Source organism: Lissotriton vulgaris, chromosome 8, assembly GCF_964263255.1.
Source record: "Lissotriton vulgaris chromosome 8, aLisVul1.2, whole genome shotgun sequence".
Classification (NCBI taxonomy): domain Eukaryota; kingdom Metazoa; phylum Chordata; class Amphibia; order Caudata; family Salamandridae; genus Lissotriton; species Lissotriton vulgaris.
The window spans coordinates 1,112,558,150-1,112,564,293 of NC_141696.1; the positions used below are offsets into that span (position 1 = coordinate 1,112,558,150).

At 45.3% G+C, this 6,144-nt stretch overlaps 1 pseudogene; it reads right to left on the reverse strand.

Annotated features, from left to right (window-relative positions):
* Nucleotides 1-945: 945 nt before the first annotated feature.
* LOC147698335 (E3 SUMO-protein ligase KIAA1586-like) lies at nt 946-1,904 on the reverse strand (annotated as a pseudogene).
* Nucleotides 1,905-6,144: the final 4,240 nt, after the last annotated feature.

The following is a 6,144-nucleotide window of genomic DNA, read 5'->3' on the forward strand; positions in this document are numbered from 1 at the left end:
ATCATACTACTTCCACATACGATTTTGTTTCACCACATGGGACATTTACTCTAGTGCACAGACATTTTTAGAACACCTAGCCAGTCTTACCTCTCCTGTGCAGCTTCTGGACCCTCCAATAAGTTATTAAAAAGCATCAATGGCATGCAATTCACTCACAAAGCCGCAGGCTCACAGTCAGTTGCAATATCATGATGGCTCAAGTTTCATAACCCCTGCTGTGTGGCCTGGATACAGCAGCCTGGCCTCACCGCAGAGAACAAAACATTATCAGTATATTAAAGTGACTACCAACTACTCGTCTTAACTCTGACCTGCAGCTTCGGTGGCCCGTACAGGTGCAGACGTTGGCACATTGGTCCTATCCTACTGCACGAGACGGCGCACATGCAGTTTACACTGTGCATGACACAATACAGTCTCACCACTGCCGGCCTGCCCCACCCGGAAGACCACGCATCTGTGCTCGCCACGCACCATGTACAATGTGTGGTGTAAATAAAATTATATAAGGTTGGCTGGACTGGTCACAGCCAGTCATTCACCGTTGCGTGTCATGCTCTAATCTTCTGAACAGGCAGGGCATGCCTCTAAGGTTCAGCTTGGCCTTCCTGCAATGATACCCGCCACCCAATGATGTAATCCCTGTAGGCTGCTCCTCTCACGCAGCACAGCATTTATGATGCTTGCAGGGCTTTAAGTGGGGAAAAAACTGGGGGTGCTCTAAAAGGGGTGTGACAAATTTCTTAAAGGGGTGTGGCCTATCCGAGTAGGGGCGTGGTCTAAATCAAGATAACTAACTAGCATTGTGTGCTTAAGAAAATCATGGAGTCGCATCCAGCAAAGGATAATAAAATAGGCAAATAAGTATATTTATTAAGTATAAGCCATAAAATACCAAACACTTTAAAAAAAATGTAAAAATGATTTACTTTACTTAGAAATCTATTGCAGGATTTCCCAAACCCCTTGAAGATATTCACTGTGTCTATTTTGCTGGGGTTTCTCACAACAATTTTCTTCAGCAGTCCTTCTACCTTTTGCCAGCCAACTCTTTACATACAGCTTTGCGTCAAATGTTTCAAATGGAGGACCATTGAGTTTTACCCATAGGCATGAAGAAATGGTCTCTACAAGAAGAGAGGCCCTTGTTGGACTAGCAATTAAGTTCATTGTGCTGAAACCTCTCTCGCAATCCGCATTACTTGCTGGCAGGGTTTCCATGCAAACTACTAACTTTTTTAATGCTTCAGGGGTTTTTTTTCCACCGAAATCTATGAAAAGTCTAAAAGCTTGATTAGTATCTCTTGCTGGCAGCTGAAACTCTGAACACAGTTTCTGGATCTCTGTTTCACCATAAAGAATGCATTTGTCACCAGAAGGCAAGTTGCCGGCATCTAGAACACTGAAGCTGGCTATAAGTTCTTTCCCAGAATCCGGGGCACATTGTTTATTGATATTTACAGACAGACTTTGGTAAAACTGATTTGGATTAAGGGCAACAGAGTTACTTCTACCATGGAAAAGAGGAACATTCTTGAATTTGCCCTCGTCAACTGCTCTCTGAGACGCAGAGGCAAACTCTCCTGGTGAGTCCTTCATTGCTCTAAATATACGTACTTGACTAACCAAAGTCTGTGGGCATTAACAATTGTAATGTCCCTCCTCTGTAAGGAGAGTGATAACACTTTGAGCTTTTGAAGTGCATCTCACATTACCCCCAAATCTCTGATAAAAGAATAGGATGTAAGCTTCTTCAAGAGACCTTCATACTTACTCCGGTCTCTTATGGGTCTGGCTGGGTCTTTAGAAGCATTCCCAAAATGTTTGCACAAGGCAGAGAAGCAGTTCCAAACAGCTTTCACAGATCTGTAACTGGATGCTACCCATCTAGTATCAAGCATTTTCCCTAACTTCTGAAGCTGTACACATAGCTCGCTGGTGGCCAGATTTAGCCCTCTCTCGTTTTTAGGTGACATGCTGTATGTGGCTTACAATGAGTCCATGAAAATCTTGAAGTGATTGACCCCGGCAACCTCATCAACTGTATCTGCCACAGCAAGTTCTAGTCTGTGAGCTAAACAGTGCCATGTCAGTACACGATTTGGGAATTTTGATTTCAGCAATGCTACTACTCCTCCTTTTTTCCCAAACATTACTGCTGCTCCATCTAAACATACTGCAATCAAGATATCATGTAGCAGACTTTTTGTGAGTCCAACTTTTTCGAAGTAGCTTAGGAGAGCTGTCTTTACGCCTGTATCCCTGAGTTCCCAGCTCTTCTTAGGCCCTTGGAGACGGGCAGAGCACACAGCACAGCTCCTCTTCAAGTTAGGGGGACACAGCACACAGCAGACAGTCCCTTCCTCAGCAATCACAGTAACTGTAGGTCATCTCCCATAGACTCAGCATGGATTCCTTCTTGATCACAAAGTTTCCTAATCTATTTTTACTGGGGCTCCAGTCCTACGTTTATACCCCAAAAGTCTTTGTTCTTCTTGTGTGAGGGGTCCTGGACCCAATCTAAACCACTTCTGGGTGTACTCTGCCTGTGCACCTCTTCATCCTTTGTGAGTGTGGGCCAGGGCCATCAGAAGCACCGCAGGAGGTGGAGCCAGCATTGTGGCAGGCAGGCACAATGCCTATTGAGACCCAGGAGCTACTCCTCCCACCACTCTACATGCAGATGGGTCTATTCAGCCTTGTGCTTACTCAGCCAGCCTCCTGGAGCCGCCCCCAGCCCCTGTCACTCACAAACCAGACCCTCCGGGATTTTGCGGTTTGCCGTGAAATCGGCACTTTTGTTAAAATGCCGCGATTTTTACAAAAGTGCAGCGAAATCGGCACTTTTGTAAAAATGCGTGATTTTTACAAAAAAAAGTACCCGCACAATCGGCTCTTCTCCATTTCCGGTGAAAGTAAGATTGCAGGTATGGCCTTGCTGGTGGCCTTTAAACCAGGCGGATTGCAATTCTGACGTTGTTTAAGGCTTTGTCTCAATTCATGAGTACTTAGTAAGCTTGACTACTGCAATAACCTACTAGTAGGCTTTCATCAGTATTCCTTCACCTCATTGTACAAGATCTTAAATTCGGGCACCATAACCATATAGAATCTCCTTAAACACACTCCCACAATAAAGGCACCAAGCTGGCTGTCTTCCGCCAAAAGCAGGGCCACTTTATGCTGGAGATACCAGTAAAAAGTATGTCCGTAGTTCATCCCATGACTGACTTCCCTGTTTTCTAGCCTGTTATAATATCTGCCTACTAGAAGCTTCTATTCTAAACAAAACACCCTTGTGTGGCATCAACTTTTGTTGCTTCTTCACATGTGATACACAATTGGTACCTCCCTGCAGACTGTTTCTGCCTACACTCACATTATGAATTCCTTCATTTCCATAGGGCAGAACATCCGTGCATAATGTAAAAAACCTCCAAAGAGTTGCACATTTACAAAATGTGTGACTGCCTGACCCATTCTACAAAAGAACCTCATAAGCGACTATGTCAACAGTACAATAGAGCGGGGAAAAGGGAAGTACACACTGAAATTTAGCTGCATTTTGCGGCTCTTTATTTTGCAATTTATGCCCCCGGAACCCGCCACACACTGGGCACACGGGGACCCCAACCAACAATAAATTTAAAAAAGGAATGCCAGGAGGGGCCCGCCGTGCGCCCAGTGTGCGGCGGGCTCTGGAGGCATAAATTGCAAAATAAAGTGCCGCAAAATTTCCATATTTGTGCCGCTAAATTTCTATATTTGTGCCGCTAAATTTGCTAACCCATGCCGCTATATCCTGGGGGGTCTGACAAACCAGACCGTCAATACACAACCAGGCAGAGGCACACAGAAACATTGAACAGGAAAATAGCCACTTTCTAAACGTGCTATTTCCAAACTTAGTATTTAAAAACCATCTCCACTAAAGGATGTGTTATTAAATTCTGAGTTCAGGGATACCAGATTCCATTTGTCTATCTTGCCGTTATGGGAAGATATGCAGGTAAATATGTCACACAGCATTCCCGATGTGATCCTATGGGCAAGATAGCCTTTCAATAGTGAAAAACGAAATTGGCAATATTTCACTATCAAGACATGTTACCCACACTAGTAACATCAAACAAAAACCGGGACGTCTGCTCACCCTACCTTTGAGGCCCGAAAATCGAGCCCCCTTTAGAGGCCCCCCCAAAAAAACTGGGGGGGGGGGGCACAGCCCCTCATAGCCACCCCCCCACTTAAAGCCCTGGGTGCTTGTACATGCTGGCAGTTTTTTTTATACAATGCTGTGCACACCGAGGCGAGGTCTTACAGGGACTGCGCTGTGATTTTGTGGGGCGGCCCCATCCCACGAGCAATAGCATGCAAAAGTAAAAATTAGTCATTTCTGTCCTGCTTCCGCTGGATTCAGTTCAGTGCTTCATGTAAGCTGTTAAAACAGTAAACTACGCACTTTTTAATTACTCCTACCGTAGCACCCAGGCGCGCAACACCCATTGGGATCACGGGGCTTCAGCCCCCCCCCTCCCTCACCCCTGTCATGTGTCAGCCCGGGCTGATACAGCTTTGCGGGCTGGCGAGCATCTAATTGCAGCCGCACCCGAGTACTTAACAGGTCTTCAAAAGACCATTTCCTTGTAAATTAGGGGTTTGTTGTTTGTTCACCCCTTCTTACAGCCACTCTGTCTATAGTTGGAAGAATTAGCCCCCTTCCCGAAATATTTTTCAGCCCCCCCCCCCCCCCCCCCGAAATTTGGCTCTAGTTGCCTGCCTGGTAGCACCATTAATTGAACACTCATAATAGTTGTCCGATTTTTCACACACATCTATCATCTTGTCCCATTTCCTTCACTCGTTTTTCGACCTCACAAGTACCTGTGGCCTGCAGCCAGAGCTGATATAAATTAAGCTACTCGATTGGCAAATTAAAATATATTTTATGGAAATTAGGTTACAAATTTCATAACTCTCTAGATACCATTACTAAACTGAATACATATGCCTTGAAGGAATGAGAGGTGAGCTATGTTTATGTTTGAATTAACTGGTCAAGCAACCCCAGCCCTCAAACCCATGTGTGCCATAATAATGGTCTACTACAATACCTGCTGCAATTCAAAACTTCCAATGTCCCATTGGTTGGTCTGAGGCTGAGACAGACCAGAACTTTCCAGGCCCCAGCCTGCCTAGAGCCCAGCTCAAGCACGTCATCAGCCCTCAAATATAATTAACCAATGGGAGTGGCATACTCAGGGAGGCGTGCACGACTGACATCACTAGCGTGATGCAGTCATCATGCCTGGACCCATGGGTGGGCCTGACATATCAGGCAGACATGCATCTGAACTGAAGCCTCCTTCGAGGCCGGACGTTTTGAATGGTAGCAGGTAAGCACCTTTATTTTTAGGAATTACGAGCCCATCGCACAGGGGATTAAAATTCAGTAGCCCCGGCCCTGGTAAATAGATGCCAGCGCTAAGCACCGGCACAAATTAAGCACTGTGTATAAAGCGCGCACTGAGCAGGCAGCCAGAATGAAAGAAAGCAGATAACATCATTTATATGTAAAACGACTTTCATTATGGCACAATATTCCGCATGAAGATAGCCGCTCCATTTGAGATGAACAGAGTTTTATGTTTTAGTGCCTTTGATTACTGGCTCTTTCTGTCTGATCTTTCGATGATGCTCAATGTCATTATTCCATTCTTTTCTCCTTCGCCCTCTCATTTTCTTGTGTTTCCATTCCGTTGCTATATTTTTAAAACATTTGGATGCTTTCCACCATCCCTATTTTACAGTTGGCAACTGGTGCCATTCTTAGGTCGCCTCCCAGTGCTGAAGGTCATTGTCTATGTCCAGTGCAGCTGAGCCTGACTCTTGCGCGTCCTTGGGGCCCAGTCGTGGTCTGTGCAAAGGGCAGCACTGAGATACCGCCGTTTTGTAGCAAAAACAGAGAAGCTTGTTCTTTCCCACGGGAATCATTTGCTACGAAGGATGCCCATTATCGCACCATTTATTTCTATGTTACTATCTATTCCCACACATTTCTGACTTTTCTGTAGAGTATAACTCGGTCCTGACGCTATTGTAAGTGCTCCTCTGCTTTCCACCCTATAATAAATTCATTGA